Below are 22,972 nucleotides of genomic sequence, written 5' to 3' on the forward strand. Positions count from 1 at the left end.
GTGTGCGTGTAAGGAAACGGATGTGAGCCTTTGTTAGCTTAGACGACAGCTTTCCGCCTTTAATCCACCGTCTAACTGGTTACCCACCGGGCTGATTGACTACAAGTCTTCCTCTGCTCCCTTTCATGTCTCATCAATCACATCACTGCCATGCAACCAACCCTATGCCTACACGAGCACACTTTAAAGCGCACACACTCGCAAAACATGCAAACTACAAGCTCAAAGCTGTCACGGAGTGACAGCGAGAAGTATTACAGCTATTCGGAGGGGTTACATGTGCTTCCCCTGAGGATGCATTTGGATAGAGTTATAAACTGTTGTAGTAGCAAAACAAAGCAAAAAAAGAAATGAAAACAGCATTTTGAAAACAGGTACAGGATCAGATCGTTGCGTCTTCTCATGCAGGGACAGCTTACTTCTCCCTTCATTCTTATCCAGGGCAGTGCAACTGACAGGTTTGTGCCAGAGCGGTGCTCGTCGTTCATCAATCACCGAACCTAATAAAAACTCCATATTGCTGTTTGCAGAGGCAACAGTGCAGCGCTCAATACAGCTCCTAATGCATTCAGTCATTCAATTAATGTTTCGGTGTCTGTTGGCCATTCATTAACATGCCGGCAGCGCTGATTTTCTAAGTAGATCGATTGAGGAGAAAATAACTGAAAGTTTATTGACTGCTGCAGGACTGAGTTACAAAAAAACGACAGGTGTAGATAAATGACCAGTGACTGGGATAATGACCCGGTGAGGATTTTTTAACAGACCTCAACTCCCTTTGGCGGCATGACAGCAGGCCTGCGCAGTGGTCTTGCCTTTTTTTAAGCAGGCGATTTGGGGATGTGAGTCGACTTTGGCGCTGACAGGTAGGAATAAGCCACAGTTGACGGCAGAAGGACGCCACAATATGTGCAGCAACAAACAGCGTGCACGGCGCATGCAAGATAGGGACTTCCTGTGAATGCGCTGTCAGCGTTGCTGTCAGCTTGCTCCATGTGTTGCCATCTGTCAGACTAACACTCTGCCGGTGCAGTCCTAATCATTTCTCCTGATGATGGCAAGGAGCCTGAACTAGCACCATCATCACAATCCTTAACAATGTTCAGCGGCAACCAACGCGGTGGGAACCTCAACCTAACCCCCTCGGGGTCAACCGCATGAGGCTCGTGAAGGGGTCTGAGGTCGGGACACAGGACTTTTTGGAGGGAGGATGGCAACTGTACACAGTCAGCAACTTGATGAGTATGGAGAGAAGGCTTCTTCTGTGTCACAAAAGTAATAAAATGCCAAAAGAGACCAATGAATAAATGGACTTTCTATTAGCATAAATATGTTTTTTTTTTGTACTGGACAGTAAATCCATTTAAAGGGAGAGGATTTGTTGGAAGAAATATCAGATGTATTTTTCTTGACAGGAAATCCATATGCTATAGACTTTCTGGAAAGCAGCGGATGTTTGCTATAAGGTCAAATCAGGCGGCCGCAACCGGCAAGAGATTGACGGTTTAAAAAATACAGTCTCGTACTTTTCATCCTCCTCATCCTCTATTCGGTTAGGTTACAACATGTTAGAAGTAATGGATGTTGCTGTGGATGATACAGAGGCTCTGGAGCTATGAAACACTATATTTACACACTAAGCAACTACACTGGAGATAATATTTTAGCTGCATACATCCATGTATTCAATTAAATGTGTTACCTTTATCAAAGTATACTAGAATTCTGGGCAAAGCATAGATTAGAATATACTGTATATTGCCACAGATATAAACGACCACATACCATCTTATGTATCAAATACGCCTTAGTAATGCTTGTGTTTAAAAGTCTCCATTGACTGAACTAGAAGTTCAGAAAAATATAAAAGTGAGAACAGTTTCAATTCCAAAAAAACCCTTAAAGACTGTACTTGTAGTCAAAGCTAAAATGCCCATAACATACAAATAAAAAGTAATTATCCTTGATTAGGTATTTCTTCATTTTAAAGTAAGTACTGAGTCAATTATAATTACTGTCTATAATTACTGAGAAATGGACCGAATGGACAACTGAAAAACATAATGCCTCCGGGCGGCTGCATAACCCTTATATACAATGAAGGTCATTCGGATTTATCCTATGGGACCAGAAAATGAATAAGAATCCGCCCAGTAGTTGTCCAGCATGACTTGCTATTTGAAAACAATAAAGCAGAAGTTGTTAAATTAAACTTTGGAAGTTGAATGTAATTTTTCCGAGCTGCAAAGTTACCGACTAGCGAAGCTTTAGTCATCATCAACATGTCGGCTCATCAACGTGTCTTTTCTGTTTCCTCCATTTAGGAATAGAGCTTCCCGTTTTGGCAGCATGCGATGGAATAAGTGTAGTGGTGGACTTATACATATGTATGCACAGGCAACTCAATAACAGCCCAGTCATAGCGAGAACAATGAGATTACGGAGCTTGGGAGATAGAGGGAGATGGTGAAGAAAATGTTATTAGCGGAGAAGTGAGATGAGGAGCATAAGGAGATGGTGTACATTTTCTTGGAACAGTGAGCATTAATCATCCATAACCTCATTTGGAACGTTCACATGAGCAGAAAAAGCATCTTCGGGTTGGCGCTTTGGAAGTACATGCAAGAATGAAATGTAGGAGATGTTCGCTGAGGGGATTATGGGTGTAAATCAGAGTGAGTGACACAAAAAGTGGACACACATACTGGAAGATAGAGAAGGGCTCAGAGGTAGAGAGACAAAACAAAGACTGAGCGCCGAAGGGATTCACACAGGCTTATTAAATAATAGAGAATGTCAGATGAGCTCTGCTGAAGCCTGACATATAACATGCCACCACAATTAAGACCTCTTTTCATCATTAAGAGAGAGCGGGAGAAGCTCCGGATCAATGGCAGCACATCCGATCTCCCTTTTCCCTTCCACTCTCTGTCTATCGGGTATCGGATCCTCCGCCTGGCAGTTTCGCTCTCTCCCACCTCCGTCCATCATTTCCACACCTCGCTGACAGCGAGAGCGTTCAGAGGAAATGCACCTCGCTTACCGGCTGCGCAACGAGCATCAGACTCTTCCTCTCTTTTGCCTCCCGCCCTGCGATCCTGTGCCCCACAGGAGGACTAATGAGAAAATGAAAGCAGCTCGTCTCAACTCTCTCTCTCTCTCTCTCCCAGGCTTGTTTCTTTGTTTAATTGGAGTTTTATTGGTGACAATCAATTCATTTCTATCTGTGCTCCAAGGCCGCATTGATCGGGTGTCACAGAGGAGAGTCAAATGTACAGTTCCCCTCCCACCACTCTGCAGAGCCGAGACTCCCATGCCAGCCGCGGACTTTTGCTACTTCACTTCTTGTTGTGATTAGAGGCAGAAATGGATTTTGTTCTTTCACATTTTTAAGGTTGACCTCGTCGTTTCTCAAGAGGAGGGAGAGAGGCTGCAAACTACTTACAAGCAGTGAGAGGACAGAATGCAGGATGAGATGTTGGATGTTGAATCAGTTTTTACTTTGAAGTCACTCTTTACCTTAAATGCTCCAAAATACCTTTCATTTGTTCGAGCTGACGTTGAAAAAAACGCTAAAATCTTAAATAAGAAAAGTTATCTTACGGTAGTGACTTTTTAACTACACTATTGAGTTGTGTGCTAAGACGATGTATTTCATTTTTGATATAAAGATTTTCAGTAAATTTCAAGTAAATCTACTCAAGAACTGTTACCTTACTTGAGTATCTCCATTCATGCCACTCTTTGCTGAATTTATATTATTAATATAAACATAATGAATAAAAGATCCATTGTTATAGATTAAAGCAGAATAAAGTTATTTATTCAGCTCTGCCTACAAAACACCACAGGGATGAGCACATTCATGCATCAATATTGTGAATGATGATTACTTTTTGTACTTTAAGTGTGTTTGAAACGTTGTGCTTTGTAACATTTTGAATGCTTTCACTTTTAATCAAATATTTCCACACAGTGGTACTACCACCTTTGAGTGCTCCTTCCACCATAACACTGAAAGCCTTACAGTGACCGGGGGAAAGGGTAATTATTCCGGATATCTCCACATGACTTCCTCTTCCTTCGTTTTTTTTTCCCCCATGATGCAGTTCACTTGGCTTGACGTTGGTGCATGCTGGGGGCAATTTTTTCGCAGCCAAGTGTGAAGCAGATGAGACACCGGGTCAGCAACTCCAAGCCAACGTACTGCTGCCCCCCCCCCCCCCCCCCCCTTCCCCAAGTGAAGGAATCCAGAGTGCCACAGAGTCATGGCGACAGCTGGAGGTAACATGGAGTTCAAGGTCGACACCCCGGAGTCACGGGTAAGAGCCTAAGACCTAAGACCTAAGCCTAAGTGTGGCACACGTGTGCAGTGGTAGTTCATCATGGGAAGAATCCTCGTAGCGACCCAGGGCCGACCGCTATGTCTCCATCCAGGGGGGCGTGACGCCTTCGTGGCGCCTTCGTATCGCCTCCGCCTCATGGAACACGACAGGAAGTGACCAATAACAACAGCACCTGGGCCGCTAACAACCTGCTGAGCTGAGTAGTTGCTCTTGAAGGCAGAGGATTCTTTGGACATGTTGGATTCTACCAGCAGCGACTTGACTCCTAATATTTTAAAAATAAACTTTTCCTGCTTCCTCCAGAGAAATCTGAGAACTGAAAATGACATTTAATTACAAAATAAAGCCAGAAGGAAAAAAAGATAAACCAGTAGGAGGAAAATGAAGAGAGAGAGAGAGAGAGACAGAGAGAACGAGCAAAAGAGAGAGCAAGATAGAGAGAAAGAGAGAGAGAGAGGGGGGGGGGAAGTAGAAAAAGAAAAAGGCAGTAAAAGCGATTTCGCAGTCCAGTGGTGTCGCTGGATTATCATGAAAATGAAAGCTACTGAGTCAGGGAGTATCAGGGAGCAAGGAAATGGAGCCGAGACAGATAACACTGTAAGGGAGAAGAAGAAAACGAATAAGAGGACGAGTGTAGAGGAAAGCAGAGAAGGGTGTAAAACAATGTGAAGGGAAAGTGCAAAGAAAGAGAGAAAAAGCTAAAAAGACAATATATATTCGACACACAGTGAGATTATGAGTGCAATAAGAAGAAAAAAAATGAGAATCACTTCAGCTCATAGAGAATAATCAGAGGTTGCTTGAGAAGTAATATCTATAATATTGTTTCGAGAAGACCAGCTCAGGTCTGAAGTATTTTTTAGTTGAGTTTTTTTTTTTTTCCATGTATCAGGCACAATGTTAGACGTATGCTTGTAGATCATGAGTTTAATATAGAAGAATCTGTACTTTTTGTTGCGTATACAGCAAATAAAGCTTCATTAATGTGTTGCTGGGATCAAGCATCAACTGAGGTAAAAAGAAAGAGAGACATGAGACAGTAACCTCTGCCATCTAACATCTGGAAAAGAGGATTTATGAAGCTGGCTTAAGAGTTATACGCTGACAATAGTACACAATATTGTAAATGCCAATAAGATCAAGATTGGGCTGAGAGGGAACAGCAGGAGTCCCGTGTCGGCGTGCACGGTATCAACCAGATTATTCCCTGTTACTGCGTCTTTGTACAGTACAAGGCAGCTGTATTCCTCAATAGCTCATCACCATCACTAGTTAAGCAACAAGAGACAGCCAGAAGGAATAGAGTCTGCAACAGAGATCCAGTGGATGCATAAGTACGACAGTTTGGGAGAAAACATATGGCGTTGGAGGGTTATATGTTTAACTGTACTATTACAAAGACACCATGCTAAATGTCACCGTTATACTCCACAGTGGCCACGTCACCCACAAAGACTGTTAAAACACTAGGAGGCCATTTTGGGAAACATGCAATTTGGTTTTCTTGGCAAGAGTGAGATCAGAAGGTGAGTCATAACTGTCTACTCTTTTTCGGTCAACATGAAGCTACAGCCAGCACTAGTCAGCTTAGCTTGGCACAGGTGCACTATAGAGTGCTTCAGGGAAGAAGCTTTTTTGTAGTTAGCTCCACACTCCAAAAGGCCTATGGGATTTTCTCTATTATCTCGTAGAAACAAATATTCAAATATCTTATCCGTGTTAACTTATTTGAAGCATGTTGCCAAAAACCAACTCAACGTGCAGAAATGCTGAGATTTTAGAATTGTTTCTGGGTTTTAAGAGGACAAACATGACTGTGTTTGTTCTTCTCGTTGGTTTCGTGAGCTTAAGGTACATGGCCCCCTCCCGCTGATTTTCCAGCTCAATTGCTTTTGAACTTAAAAACCTTTGTTTCACGTCACAATGCTAACTGAAAGGTGTGGACTGAGCAAATAAAGTATACCCCAGTGCACATTAGTATCGTTGCTCAGTGAATCACACATTTAAAACACTGGGGCACAGAACGAATCCTTCCTCTAAGGCACGAGGCGATACATTTAGTTTACTCCAAAAAGATTCCACGAAACTGAACAAACCGCCGCCTTCAACACCAACTTCTATAAAAAAAAAAAAACAGGTGCGATTACGGAGCTATCTAAGATGTGGACTGAAAAATCAACCCCATGAGCACAAATCACTGAAACATAAGCACACATTCAGTGCCAACACACACGCAATGTCTAAGTCATCGCACCGAATCTGAGAAAACCGTAATTAAAAAATGTCACAACCTCTTTAGATCACTGCAGTATTTAAAGAAACATGAAAAAGCGACATGCAACAACACTTATACAGGTGAAACTCGAAAAATGAAAATATCGTGCAAAAGATCATTACTTTTGTAAGTAAATGAGTTTGTCACAATGACAGATATTTATAGCAGTATAGTAGTACTACTGCGGAGGGTCAAAGCAAAACAAACTGTAGGAAATAGAGAACCAAATGACTTGGCCTTCTGAACCACTTGATTGACATGTGAAAACCAAGTAAAGCCTCACTTGGCTCACACCTTCTTCTTTGTTATGGCGTCTGCCGAAAGGTGGACAAGGGAGGCGGTGAATACAAACCTGCAGCCTGCTTTATCTACAAAGCCATTAGAAGACTTCGCTCTCGGGGAGCCCGGCTCTAGTGGACCATAGATCACCTCCGCGCAGGAGTCCTCCCTTGTTCCTCCTATCTCACTGATCACATCGGATCAGCATGCCACAGTGTTTTTGGGGCCCGCCTGCCCGCCCTGGGTGGGCGGACTTCCCACGTGTCTCCAGCGACGCCACGGGCACCTGATCAATCACCCGGGGCCACTCTTTGGGGACCCGTCGGAGAGGAAGGGGGGGAAGGGGACGCATTGGTGGAATGACGGCGTCTCGTTTGCATGCGGGATGGCGGGCCCATGCGTCAGAAGATGACAGCCATCCCATTCTTCCTGAGAGAAGAGTGCTGAGAGGCTCGCCGGGCTGGGCCCTAACTTTAATCATTCATCTAAATAACTGCTGCAGAAGTCTGGCACGAGCTGCCACGCGGAGCGGGGAATATGAAAACTGACGTCGCGCCACTGAATTGCTCATTTGTAAAATGTGCAAACATATATTTGACTCGGATTGCAAAAGCACAAAGCCCACCCCCCCTCCCCATTCCCCTCCGCCCCCCATCCTATCGCTCTCATAGATTTATGTGTTGAACTAGTTTGAAATTCATCAAGGTTGGACTGAAGCGGGTTCTCCGGCTCCGGCAGCGTGAGCGACGCGTCGAGCGGGTTAAGTGACAGTGATTGATGCCCCCTGTGTTCCGCAACTTATCCAGCGCGCGCGCGCACGCAGATAAACAGCGGGCACATTGGAGATGGATAAAGAATGAAATAAACACAGGGGAATGGTAAAGACGGGGGAGTGGGGGGGGGGATACGCCATCCACCCGCCCACCGAACTATCTGCATAATGAGTATAGGAGAGAAGCAGAGCTTCCCAGCGGGTGGAGCTGAGCCCGGGAGACGTGTCTGATGGCGGAGGGACGCAGGGGACACGCGGGCCTGTGACGACTGCGACAAGTCACCCAGGCGGCAAAATAAAGCCTGGCTTCCTCCCATTTGTTTCCAGTGCTCATCAGTGGGAGAACTGGATGACGGATGGACTGGCGCTGCGTGTCAGAGTTACTCACCATAATAAAGACCTGCTCATTTTCCCTTCTTTTTTTCTTCTTCACCAGCCTGCGGTCTCACAGCCTACAACCCATTTAATTTCATTTTTAATCTGCCTTTGTTTGTCTCCCTTCACCGCTCACTTCTTTCACCCTCCCTGTATTCCATTTCTGATCTGTATGCCATCACTAAATTGTTTTCATGAATTTCGTTTTTTTCTCCATTTTTTCCTGCATCCTCCCAAATCTTTCTACCATGCATGATTTGAACATTACGACCGGAACCAGTTTTTCCCCTCTTTTAATTATTTTCTGTTTCCCAGTCCAACTCTCAGTCCCTTTATATCCACCCCCCCCCTTTCTCCTGCAATTCATTCACAACATCATCCTGACACTTGATTCATTCCTCCCGTGTCTGCGTCCACACACCCCCTTGCACCTTCCCTCCCTCGTCTCCATGTCTCCATTACCAGAGTCATTACCCGTTAAAAGATGCACCTTTAACTCCATCCCTCCTTTCGAGTTTCCTTCCCACTTTCCTTTCGTCTCGGCCCCCCCCAGTCTGTTTCCCCTATTTGGGAGTCGGCCAGACTTTCGGAACGTAAAAGGATGATTAGACAAAGATGAAAAGACTAAGCGTTTCCACTCATGCTGCTTCCCTGCTGTGAGGGATGCTGCGTGCATTTGGGAGCGTAGCGGAGTGGGGCCTTGCTGATGGGGAGGGGGGGGTGGTGAAGCTCAAACCTGGAAGGAAAACGATGGCACTCCAAGTTGGGGGACACTTTCTTACACGAGGCTGATGACAGAGTTAATTGGAGAGAAAACAGTAGGAGGTGCCCATGAATAAAACCCCTCAGAGGTGCTGGCAGGAGGGCATGGTTGGCGTTTCCCTTTCCCTTCAAGGTCATGCACACACGCTGAAACACACACCTGCCACTGACACCAAGGCGACAAGGTTCCTGTAATATCATTTGCATAGAAAGCACACGATTAGCTGTGGTTTATTCTATGCAAGTAATTTGATTAAAAAGAGCTGGAAATAACAGGATAGATAAGATAGATGAAGATAAGAAAGCACATACACATCCGAGCGCACAATGCATTGCAAGTTTTCTCCTCGGCTGCCTTTTGGATGCCTTTGCCAGCGTATAAATCACCCAGCTTCAAGGACGCAGCACTGGGACCCCTAACTGGGATCCTTCACATCCACCATCTGGACGCAGAGTGCTGACCAGCGGCCCTGCTCTCATTCTGTTCCTCACTACGAGCCACAAGATGGGGGGCGGGTGCATACTGGAGGAAGAAACCTAATCAATCCAACTACTGCTTAGTATGTACTGCAGTTAATAAGAAAATCCACTACGGAGATGAAGAGGAGTTGAATAGAGCAGTAATGGTGTTTTAAAAGAGGAAGCATCCGCAACAGCCCTGAAGGAAGAAAGAGAGAGAAAGAGATCTCTGCTCACCCAGACCTGTCACACACTACCCCCCCTCCCCCGCGCCCCCCGCCCCAAACCCACCAACCCCCCCCCCCCCCCCCCCCCCCCCCCCCCACTCCGCTTCGCTCCTCCATGCAGCGACGGTGTTCTTCCATCATTCGACTTGGTTTCACACTCCGAGACCCAATATCAGAGTTGATATGAACAGATAAGAGAAACACCTGATTGTCTTTCCACAGACAATTGTGTCCACTAGGGTTATTTGTGTCATGCTATCCACTGGTGTAAGTGGGCCTATATCTCCGTGGCCCGCCCGCCTGCCCGCTGTCTTTCCATCAGGCCGAAAGCATTACGAAGGACAGCGGTATTCCTCTTGGCCTCCCTTTCCATCTGATGGGACAGCCGCTTTGTTTCAGCTCAGGTCACCTCACCTGCTGGGTGCTGCCCGGTGGCTCATCACTTGGTCACTGTCAACACCCAAAGATGTGAGCACACACACATAATGGTGAATACTATTCTTCAAATGTTTAAATCAGTGAACAGTATTCAGAAATATATTTACTTAATCACACTGATGAAAACAGGACTTTACAAATCTGTATTATTGGGATTATCTCTATAACTAATTGACAATGTAAGGATTCTAAGCATGTAGCTATTACATGTAGCATTCCCTTAAATACTAAGATATTTTAACTTGTTAACGTTAATAATATTAACTGCAGGCCCCGCCCTTTTCTCTCGTCCACTAACAAAATCCGATCTGCAACGTGGCTTCCGCCTGATTCCATGTAAAGGAAGGATTCATCTTTTTGTCTAAAAGAAGTCAGGAAATAATGTTTTGCTGATCAAAGCTATTTAGTTTATTATCACAAAAGAAGTATTAAAACTGCTAATCTTCACAGTTGAGATGCTGTACGTAGGTACAATTCCTAAAATAAATAAATAAATTGACTAATTCCTTCAGTTTGAAATCCAAACATTCTGCTGATACGGTATTAAAATTGAGGTTATCAGATCAATTTGTGTAGGTTCACCAATATGTAGGACAGTGAAGTTTCTTAAACATGTATTATTGTTACTGACCAACAGGGGGCGACACAACTTCTCACTCGATATTACCTCAGTATTTATTGTAAACATTAGTTTATGATCTCAATTGTGTCAGGTCTTTATTAAGCATGACGTGAATTTAATAATGGTCCCATTTAACAAAGTAGGTAAAATACACAATAAACTTCAGGGCGGGGCTACATCATTTAGTGTTTGCTTATAAATAGGAAAAAAAAAAACAGGATGGCAATGGACAAAAAAAGTCTTTTCAGTTATTTCACAGACACAAGAAACATGTAGCAGAGTATTTGTATAGAAAGTAACGTTTTGGCAATGCTTTGCAAGCTAGATTTTAATTACTACCCTGCTCTTATTTCCACTGCTTGTGTTGATTCAACAGCGATAAAAGGCTCTGGACAGGCGCAGACTTGTGACTAATAATCCAGCAGGATCTGTGGTTCAATTACCGCGTGGGGCAGCGCGGCTCTGTCCCTGGGCAAGATGCTTTACTGCAGTAGCTCCAGTAAACACGCACACACACACACACAAACTGAAGCAAATGGAGGAGCCAATGCACGCACACAGCCTTTATAAATGTGATGTCACTGACAAAAGGATATCAACAGTGATACATTTCTCTCCCTCGTTTTTCCCTTAAAGATATGTCCTGTAGAAACATATTGGAAGATTGGATATTGGCACTATCTAAATGAATGTTTTCAGGCCCGGGGGATGCTGAGGCTCACTGCACCGTCTGGGTCTTAAAAAAATCAGGGGACAGCTGAAAAAAGAAAAGCTTGGCTGAAGCAGCTTATTCACAATGAGTGAGAAAACTCAGGAAATGAATAGTGACCCATGAAGTCAATTCCAGCTCTTTCAATAAAGTCTTTCGACAGTTAGTCGGTGTAGCCAGTTTCGGCTGAATTAGGAGCGCCGCTCGGGCCGTTACCGGTTCTAAGGGCTCATCATGTGCTTCTTAAGTGAACCGATCTAACGAGGGCTGTCAACATAAAGGCATTAATCTATGCGATTGCTACGCTAAGCTAGCTGCTAGGCTAAGCTAGCTGCTAGGCTACTTTCATCTCAACATCCAACGTTACCCTGCGCGGCACATTTAGTAGGAGGTTTACAAACCACGGTTTGCAAACGTCCTGCTAAATGTGGGGAGATTGTTGGCACTTCAAAGACAGCCGTTAAATGACAGCAAAGTGCTCGAGGACAGCAGCAAGAGTCGCTAGTTCAACATGGTCCACCCGGTGGAATTCTGCCTCCAAGATAATCAAATGTGTGTAGTTTTGTGTTTAAAATAACATTAACAATTAAAATACGAAAATACACGCTTTCTAGTCTTTATTTTTTAGATTTACTCTTAGTCTTAAAAAACATTAATTAAAAACAACATTCATGGAGATGAATGAATTGTGCAATGAATTAGTACATTTTTCTATTATAGGGCTATTGACAGGCCTAGTTCTAACAAAAGATGTCAAAGACATAATATTCCACGTTTGGGATAATACGTGATTGAACACCTTCTGTCAAGCCAAAATTGATGAATGCAACAAAAACACAAGAATAATTTGAGGTCCCCCGCCTCAATCCAACCAGACCTACAGAAAAAAAACTGTACTGACCGACAAACGCCCACCCGGTGTAATAATACAAGACGGGTGTAAGGATCTGGCGTGCTTCCAGAGCAGATGGGTGGGTTGGGTAGGGGAGGTGGTGAGGGGAGGGTGGGGGGGGGGGTGGCCTTGTGGGTGGTTGGTGCAGGAGAGCGGCCAATCTGTCATTTCTAACAAGCCAGGAGACTTGCAGCCGGGGCAGGTCACAGACCCAGGACACACAAACACGTCGCCGCTCGTCCTTACGCAGGCGCCGCGTTCCCTCTGTGGCATTCCTGCTAATTAGAGCACAAATGAATGATCCCAGCAAGTGAGAGTGGCTGCTTCTCCTTCCCTCCTGTCAACGTTTAGCTGTCCTCCCGTTTGCAGCTTCCTCTTCTCCTTTGTCTGGTCTCTTATAAATCCCTTTGTCTCTTTAATGTGCTTTCTCCTCCTCCAAGACAGACGAGAGAAACACTTGATGATGATATGATATTGTTTCTAATTTATAAATCGAGAAAATCATTTTTAGGTATGCAAACTGGAAACCAGTTGACGAAAGGAATCAAAACACCATTACGGCAGCAACACCTTACATGTAACACTTCAATAAATGAATTCCCTGTTGAAAGTGCGTTGGTTCAGAAAACCTAAAAGGTTTTATAAGGGATCTTGTAAAACCTTTTAATGTTGAAACTATAGTCTTCAAACATCATTAGAATAAAGATGTCAATCTAAAAAACTACCTATAAAATATTTTAACAACATGTCCACAGCTCCCCGTATTTTCTGTGCTGCCGTCAGCAAAAAAGCTGAGACAAGCTGAGAAAACCCTCCAGAAAAATCTATAATGCTTTAAGAATGAATGCTTTCTTAGTCTCTAATCCTCTAAAATCAAATTTTTTGAAATCTTCATTAAATTGTTGGCGTGCCAATGAAAGAATGAGCAGTGATAATGACTAACGGTCTGCATACATGTTGTCCACTGCACATCCTATCCCTTCTAACTCCTTACAGTGCTTTGACATCCAGACTTGAAAGATAAGACAGAAGCTTTAAGACTTTTATTTTTTTAAATAATTCATTGGATTAGTGCTTTGAGTCTATAGACTGTTTGATAAACACAGACTTTGTTTCTGTGATGTAACCCATAGGTTTCTGAAGAGCAGTCGCACAGCTCAAAGTGGGCAGTGACCAGGTGGATTGTGGGAGGCGGGTCCTGTAGCTGTAGCGGCTGTAGCTGGGCTAACAGCTAGCGGCTAACGAGATTGCACCTGTCACTAAAAAACAGCTCAACAAAATCAATTTTGATTAATTTGCCTTTTAATTATTTATTTTTTTAGTTAAAAAAGTCCCCAAAGTGTTGTCATGAACAGAGATCATAGCTTTAAAATGCAACGTATTTACTGCTGTAAACCAGTTTTTGAGCTCTTTGGATTCTCAGCACCAAAGGTTGATGCTAATTTGAGACTGAAAACCTGCCCGAGTCAAATATGACCGCCATCAGCTGACAACTAGGAACACCCTAAACATATGGTTCCAATTCACTGCATAAACCCCAAACTAACAGCATGGATTTGCAGAGAAATTTAAAGGAAATGCTCCTGATGCTTTCAGTCGTTAGTCATTCAGCTAAACCCCACGTTGTTCTGCCTTACATTGTTTTTTTAATTAAGTATCAGTACATAACTTTGAGAAACTGTGAAAAATCATGTGTGTGACTTGCTGAACAAGTTCTAGCAGTTCCTCCTTAGATCTGCATTGTTGAATAAATTGCTCGTGGATGTATTTAATGCTCCTACAGGCGCAACAGTGATAGATTCTGGTGCAAAGTTACAGAAAACTACAACACTTTCAATCTGGCAGTGCTCTCCAGCGGTCCAGGCCACCTTGCCCATGATGCATCAGTGGAAAACTGACCTTGAGTGGTAGTCATTAAGGTCAGGAAGCGTCGTTAGTCCTGCTTCCCCACTGCCCCGGCTAAGAATAGGAACACGAACACAATCACTCACTCATCATCTCCATGTATTTTTCCAACCTTGCTTTTTTCTCTTTCAGCAATACATTATTTTTCGCAAGGAAACAAAGAAAACATTGAAATATCATGCTGTTGTATATATGTGAGTAAGCGAGATTAAATTTGCATCTCAACAAATACACTGTATATGGAACTCTTGTTTCTTTAATATTCTAATGAAACAAAAATAATAATCTCAATACCCCTTGTTGTGTCGCTCACTCAGACTGCCTTCCCGTAATAATATGAAATACGTTGGAATAATTTTCTAGCATTGACTGGTTCATGTTGCGACATGCACCACGCACTTCATGTTACAATTTCCTCTGCATGCCATGTCCCAGAGGGAGGTTTGCCAGGTATGCTTATAAATGTACCCTGCTCGTTTGACTGGAATAAGTTGGAAAAACCCACCTTACGAGATGTTTTTTTTTTTTAAACAGATCACCTGCCCCCCTCTCTGTTTCCTTCTCTTCAGTCCCAGTCGGCGCGCCGGTTCACAATCAATACCTTTCACCGCTAAGCTAATCTGCAATAATAAAGGCATTACGGACAGGGGAAAAATAACACCAAATCTTATTAAATATAGGAGATGGTCTCTTCTCTTTTATGTCTTCCTGTCTCTTGTTGCCTAGGTGAGCAGGAAACCGCTCGGATGGACACATCGCAGCGGTTGGTTGGATAATTCCCTAAATGTTGTGTGATGAGCGAGCTCAGGATCCGGCTCGGCGTTGTGGGGTAACAGGTAGAGTTTGGAGCTTAGCATTCTGCTCAACTCTCCTACCAGCCATGTATATTTCACAGACTTGTCTTTTATATTCAGTGTGTGGCCCAGTGGAGCACTCATCTTTATTTCATTTTGTGGCATTTTTTTAATTTGAGCAGAGATTCTTTTTTCTTTTTTTTTTGCACCCTCCTCCTCTTCCCCCCCCCCACCTCCACCCCCTCCATCCTTCCTGACAACCCCCTCTGCCGACTGAATCAGTAATGACATTATGCACCTTCCACTCAGAAGCTTTCAGTAAAGCTAACTTCTAGCAATCGGATTTCTGCCTCTGCAGTGAGAAAAAACTAAACTATTTGCATTGCAAGGGTAGTCAGGAAAAAATGTTGTATGGAAATGGTGTCTTAAAATGTGAGCGTTTTCGCATATAAATTATAAAGAGGCTATCATGAACAATTAAAAGTTCCTTTTAGTTGCTTGAATAAAACTAGTTCAGAAAGAAAGCCTATGACCGGATATAAAGGATTAAACACATATGTAATAAAACCTTCAGTTTTCTGCATAATATTATTGAGAAAACTTTACACAAACTCACAGAACTCTAAAGAATGTTTAGAACATTCATTAAAATAAATTGTAAACTTGTTATGAAATGAAAAACTGATCAGTTCAAAGGATAATTTAGAGCAGTGGTTCTCAACTGGTCTGGCTCCGGGACCCACCATCCCCCCTTAATGACAAGCCGCGACCCAAATCGAGGAAAATTCTCAACTTCTCGAATTTATTCAAAATCAAGTACATAAGCTGAATTTTATATTTTATATTCAGGATGTTTAATTATCCTAAAAACCCAATGTCTGCCCCATATCAGAATGGTTTGACCCAACCTGGCACACGCTGCTGAAAACATGGACGGATGAGCCAGAAAAAATAAGGACACTCCGCTGCATTAAAAAAGTCCCTTCAAAATAAAATCACAGGATGAATTTTTTTGTGATTTATTTATTTTTATTCTAATTTTTGAATTGCTGCATGTAGGGAACCTTCGCCGCTTACAGGAACAATAACTCTTGTCACAACATGCAGTCTGATCCACAATACATGACCAGAATTATTTGGCAACAGATTGTAATCTGTTTTTCTACACGGAAAAGGAGACGTGGGGATTTGATATCTCAATGACGAACGAGAATGAAATCATTAACTAAACCATTTGGCAGCAGAATCTAATCTTTGCTACATCAGAAGTGGTAAATGAAAATGGGAGGGTGGATTGGTATCTCAACAAAGAACATTTGTTATCACAGATGAAAATAAAATCTCACCGAAATAAAACCATTGCAGAGGCAATGCGCATAAAGACACCAGATGTGTCTGTTGGAGCCGGTTGGTGAAAAGTAAAAACGTGGCTTTAAAAAAATGATCGAAAAAACAATATTTAAGAACACGCGTTAAATCCCAAAGTCTTTGGAGCAGGTAGTGTATCTGATACGAATATGAAGATAACTATTCAGGAGGAATGGCAAGTACGGCATTAATATGGGCGACACACGGGGGGGGCACATGGGCGCTTTGAGAAGCACTGACCTTGTGGATTAAACATCGGAGAAAATTACAAAAACATTTATGAGTAAAATTCATTTGTAAATCTCATTTTAATCTCTATTTAGTGGATGTGGCAATCTCCAAATAATGTGCATCCAGTTAAATACAAATTGCTTTGCCTGATGAGATCTTGTAAGATGTGATAAACCTTGAGGCGCACGGTAATGTGCGAGCAAAATTTGTGTACGCATCATCTTAGACGCTACTCTAAGGTTAAGTCCTCAAGTCCATCTCAGGAATAATGTTCAGATGGTAGACTACGTCATAAATTGTCTGGGTGAAGTGCGTGTGCCGCTCTGGAAGCGAGCGATTACTCATTCAAGGTCTTGTTGGTACCAGACTACTGCAAAGGTCCGTCTACACACTAGCATGTTTTTCTTTCTGTAAACCTTTTGGCGGGGTGGGGGGGGGGGGGGGGGGAGGGGCTCTATTTTACAAGGCAACAGGGCAGTCAATCACTCACAGATATCTTTTTTTAATCTCTTTCTTTCTGTCCTTGCATGTGTTTGATTTATGTGGCTCCGCGGGGCCATCGGGACGCGGAGCCGGCCCCTCAATACTCGGCTGTCTGATGTAGCGAGACACGAGCCTCACGCCGGCCTGCTTATCTACGCGCTACACGAAAACATCCCACCAGAAAGGGATGAGAGAGAAATGAAATATTAAGGGAAAAGAATGCCTGAAAAAAACAAAAACACGAGGACTTGGGAGCAGACGAGGAGGCGGGACGGAAGACGCGAGCCGCTCTGCGAGGTCGAGCTCCGGTGAAGCCGGGACCTGAATGCCAACGATCGCATGGCGGCAGCTAGCGGGTGTAATTTGCACCATTGGTACCATCTCAATTTAGCGTGTTAGCATGCTAGAATTCGCCTTTCTGATAAGAACGTGTGTTCTATATTACTTTTCAGCACATCCAAGTGTTGAGAAAAGAAAAGGTCAGGAGATCAACAACATTTGAGTTAATCATCCGGGTCATCCAGTTGTTGATGAGCCATTCGGTGGACCCGACAAAGGCATAGGTTGACTTTGCAGCTCTAGGTGGCGAACTGGTCACCACATTGTGTGCAGACGCACAGCTACTAAACCTCAAAAATATTTCCTTTTGGCAGTCAAAAATCGATCGATATCAGTGTGATTTTATTAGGAAAACAAAAGATATGGACTTCAGGAGGACACACAACCTAGTTGTGGAATTAAAGAAAAATTCGTGGAATGAATTCAATTTAAACCATAAATGCTCCTTTGGTCATCAAGCATACGAGTGGGTGTGTTCCATGTCTGTGTTTGATTGACAGCTGAGCCAGAAGGCAAATGGAGAGATGATGTAACCAAACAAACGTATGCAAATCACTGTCTCTGTCTGTCCACACAAAGTAGCGGCGGTCTGAACACACTGGGCACACTGTCATGAAACCAAAAATGTAAATTGTTCTCTTTCGGGTGTTTTCTTTCCCTCAAAATAGCACACAGGACAAGTAATTTACACAGCGGGTTTGTACCCTGTAGCAAGAAGACACCACAAACAATTTAATTTCAGACTTTAAATGCGGTAAACAGAGAAAATCGTTTTATAACTGAATCATTTGTGTCAAAAAAAAGAGAAGAAATAAAGACTTCTAAAGTCATGTAGTGTGTACAGGATGAGTCGAATGCATCACAGAGCTTGCAAATGAACTTGAACTCATTCAAGCGCTCACTTTTCATCCCTGAACCGTAGTCGGTTGAACTTCACGCAGTCACTTGTGCAAAAAAATGTCAGCAGACACTTGCACTGACAAATTAAAGGTTATTCCAACTTCTCGGCCCAAAGTCACAAAGAGGAGAAGAAGAGTCCGATCAGCGCTGCCCGCTCGGTCCTCCCGGAGGTTACACAGATTCTGCTGATGCCCTGCTGGCCTGTGCTGCGTTGCGTTGTCCCCTCTCTCTCTCCTCAGATGAACATACAGAAGCACAGCTGCCCGCCGCACAGGGACCGTATGTGTCCATTTCCCCCCCGTCTGTCTGTCACTTGGCGGGCCCTCATTCGCTGTCTGGCTGGTTTCTCTCTGAGGTGCCACATTATGTCGCTGTCACCGAATGGTCATGTCGTTACATGCAGGTTGGGGTCTGGTTCCAGGAGGGGGGGGGGGCATCCGGGGAGTGAAGTGAACTCGGGCTTCGGGGGGGAAACTTGTTCCATCTGCGCCCCTGTGACCAGGACACACGGAGAGAAAGCCATCTCTTTTCCTCCGTGGTCCAGCTGTGACTGAGAATGAGTGAGGAGCAGCTTTCTTTAGCCGGGAGTCTGAATTTTGCATCGTGATTCATCCACTGGGCTTCATGCAAAAGAGCTGAGCGGTACGTCAATGCATTAAGGTTTTTAAAAACAATTATTTAAAGCTACATTCAAATGGTGACGATGTGACAAAAAAGACAAATCCTCACAATCAAGGTAATGATGTTCTAGCCTAAATCTCACAAACTCAATTTTTTGCCGGTGGGGATTAATAAAATCTGATCTGAACTAATGCGCGACCTGAGAGGTGATTTATCATGTGAGCTGTATGTAGAACTCTAACTGAGCACCACCCAGCTCATATGATACAGAAAGCATTAGAATGATTTAGTGGATGCGTGTCTACGTCATTAGCAACTCCACCGTTTAAATTTACATAAAATAAATCCACGATGCATTTCTTACCAGTAAACACAGCATTACTACAATTAAATATTTCTTAAAGGTGAATTGCATACTTTCTCCAAACAAATTGTGACTATAAGTGAAGTGAAGTTTTTGGTTTCAAACATATAGAGTCAAGTGGGTGACATGTTCGTCCATTTAAGTTGAGTCAATTTAAAAAAAATGGATGTAGGTAGAGTTTACGCAGGTTGGCAGGCAGGTAGACCAAAACAAAGGTTGGACGGGTTTATTTCAGTCATGCAAAAGCTAATGATAGCAGTTCTTTTTTCAGAGAAATTGATTCATTGCTTGGTTTATCAAGATACCTTTTATAAATCTAGGAAACTAGAATTACTGTCTCGCGTTTTTTTGCTACTACCAACCAGACAAGTTGCAGTCCGCCACCAATTTCTGTTCAAAATGTCATCACTTCACACACACACACACACAACTTGATGCAATAATGCCTCCAGCGCTGCATGGAGGAACGTATCAACCCTGGTCTTCAGCTAAAGAAAAAGTGCGATGCTTTCAGTGGACTTTTTAATGCAAAGCGCGCAATCGTCAGGTTGCTGAATGCAGGATGCAATCAATGCACTTTGTAATGGGTTAAACATCAATTACTTTGTTAATACTTGTTAAACACGGATCAGGACTTTACTCTCTCCACTAGGCAGGAAACATCTTGTCAGCTGAGCGCGCACACTCATGTATTCATTTAGAACATGGGGGGCGGATGCAGACGGACATGCATGTTTCCCTTTCATCATCATCATCATCATCATCTCATCACTGTAGATTTAGTTAATAAAAATAAAAATAAAACGGTTTTATGGTCCAGACAAAACAAGACAGAATCTCTTTGTTGTTGGCTGAAAAGGCCCGTCGGCCCACCGGGAAAGTGGCGTGCCAGTTCTGCCCTGGGTCGATCCGACCATCAACACAGAGACACACCAGATGATACGGCCTCTAACCCAAACAAACACACAGTGAGTCCTGTCAGAAATGCACTGAGCGAACAGAAATTGCGGATCGTTTCTGCAAAGCTACTCCCACATGAACCCATATATATATATATATATATATGACCCATATAATAGGAGCAAAAACACGCATGTCAAGGTCCTTTGACACATGCTGACATAAGCCCTGCACGAGCCAACGTGAGGGCAGCTCAGATGTTTTCCGATGTTCCCCCCTTTTGAGCCGCACAGCTTCGGGTTCAGTCTGCTGTGCACTCTTCTCCTTCCTCAGTCCTGACCTAGACTCCCTCCCCAGCAAAACCCCTTCAGGACAACTTGGACCGAGTTAAAGGAAGGGAAAGTCTACCCTCGCCGCCTTCGCACACACCACTCCCACCCTCTTGCCATCAATCTCTCCCCGCCCTCCCCCCTACCCCCGCTGCTTTTTCGTTGCGTTGCTTGCGCTAATTAACTGAAAACCAAGCAGAGATTTTATATAATTCAACAGCGAGAACTGCCATGTCTTGATCCAGAAACACCCAGAGAGAAACATGATGGCTGGAGCCAGAAACCACCATAACAGGGAGGGAAAAAAAACAACAACAAAAACACACAAATCTCCTCCACCAGCACAAGCTATCAGAGCATTAGGAGCTGGTAGCTGAAAATAGGACATTTTCCTCAAATATTTTATATCTTCCAGGGCGATGTTTTGATCAGACACAAAAGTACTTGCGGTCCCGGCATGACCAGAATCAAGGCCGGGGGAGGGGGGGCGATGGAGTGAAGGATAGAGGCCCGATTGTGACGGTGTTGTGACGGGCAGGCGGCAGGTGAGAAAGGTGTGAGATGAAAGAGTGAGGGAGAAACACCGAGAAGTGCTGTGGACTGAGAGAGTAGCCAGCAATCTGTGACCAAACGGTTCGGCAGAGTGCTCGCTTCTCTCCAGGCTGAAATCTCCTGACCGTCCTCCATTAGGCCCGAGTCCAGGAAAATCTATAAAGAAAGTTTCGACGCGGGGAAACCCGTCCGCAGAAAGAACAACTCGTGCCCTCAGTGAAAAAGAAAAATCACAGCTTCCGCAAGCATGCTTTGTTTCTTTCATCTCAATAATGCACTATGTATAGTATCTGACATCCTGAAAGGAAAAACAAGGATGAAAACAAGACCCCATTATTGCATGTCTCCTGAACAAAAACCAAAAACATGAAATCCCAGAGATTCTTGTATTTGCGGCAGATATCCGCAGGATTTCTTATTTATTAATATGCCGAGGTTTAGTGCAGTGAGGCTTACCAGAGATGTCAGAGTCCTAAGACACCTGTGTTTCGTCTCTCTTTTTTTTGTCTTACTCTCCCCCTGCTTCAGTTCTCCAATCAATCCAACGCTTGTCTGAATTAATGTGCTACAAGCCGTGCTGGAGATATTAAAAAATGAACCCTAAAAAAAAAAAAACCTAAAAGAAATAACCGATTCCCTCCTGTACGGTGTCATCTGTAGCGGCGCTGACCCTGACGCCGTCTGCACCATGAGTTATGGTGTTTGGTGTCACTCGGATTACACTTAGTATTTCATTACACGCACATAATCCGTTTTTATATTTCTCCTGTGGGTGTGTCACTATTAATCATCGGGCGCTGTGAAAACCCCACGGCTGTTTAATACTATATGTGCTTCACCCGTTTAACAAGTGTTGCTCGCACGTGTAGGAAAACAAAGAAATACATCTGCAACTAGAATTTAGAGCGACGATTTAAAAAAATGTGCACGTTAACAGCCGCACACCAGCGCACGCACATTTTTTGTTTTCCTTCAACAATTCAGCGTTCCGCCGCGTTTCGGTTCTCTCGTGTAATAAACACATGTGGACGCATTAGGAAACACGCGGCTTTGTGTTTTCTCCCGGTGGGGGGGTCGGGGGGTCGGAGGGGGGAGGGGGGGTAGACCAGGCAACACAGTGACCACGGGTTAGCGGCGGCCCGCCGAGAGCCGAGCTATTCGTCGTGCGCGCATGAGACAAACGCGGTGTCCGTCATTGGGAGCCAAGGGTCTGATGGGGTTTGTCTCCAAAGCTCAACTCTGCTCCTCGCAGCCAGGAAAAAAAGGGGGAGAGGGAGAGATAAACACACTGCTCTCACATCACTGAGATGACTGGGGACGTCTCAAAGTGGAGCGATCCAAAGTAGGGCTGACCCCCTTTACACCCGCTATCTCCCCTGGCTGGTTTATTTATCAAGTCATGCAAAAGAACCTAACTACGCAACTACAACAAACAAGATGCCACCCCTTAACAAAGCCAACACAAACGTGGGACAAACAAGCAGACCTCCGGTCGCCGTAGACTTGAGAGGCGATGCGCCTACAGGGTGACGTATAACGTTCCCAATGCTCATTTACTGGTCACCAAAATGTAAGGCCGAGGCCTTCAGTAAATGTGAATCTGTATTACCACTCACTGCTAGTATTCCAAAAGGTACCCAAACATTTAGGTGGAGTTGAGGTCAACGTTCAAGGGGTGAGATGATGGATGAAGTAGTAGACAGCATCACGGGGGGCCGTGACACGGACGGCTGTGATGTCCCTTTATTGGCTGCGGCTAAGTGTTCATTTTCTCCCCCCGGTGCCACCATGGCCGCATCGTACCTCGGCGGTAATTGCTGTGTAATAGATAAGCTCTGCGTCTATCGCAACTCGGCCATGACAACGTGAACAGTCGGGTACCTCTCTCAAGTGTCCCCCCCCCCCCTCCCGGTTGTGTGCACGTGTGTTTCTGCATGGGCTTAGGGATAATTTGTTTTTATCACAGCTCCATTCTATACTTGTAGGTTTTTTTTTTTTCTTCGCCAAACATATTGCGAGTAATATTTTTG

The 22,972-nt window shown here is 44.0% G+C and overlaps 1 protein-coding gene across 1 annotated transcript in view; it reads right to left on the reverse strand.

Moving 5' to 3' along the window:
* Positions 1-22,972, reverse strand: part of LOC119193932 (neurexophilin-2) — a 32,781-nt gene that overhangs the window by 2,209 nt on the left and 7,600 nt on the right. The gene's annotated exons all lie outside the window — the stretch shown is intronic.

The sequence above is a fragment of the Pungitius pungitius genome, chromosome 8, assembly GCF_949316345.1.
Source record: "Pungitius pungitius chromosome 8, fPunPun2.1, whole genome shotgun sequence".
In the NCBI taxonomy this organism is placed as follows: domain Eukaryota; kingdom Metazoa; phylum Chordata; class Actinopteri; order Perciformes; family Gasterosteidae; genus Pungitius; species Pungitius pungitius.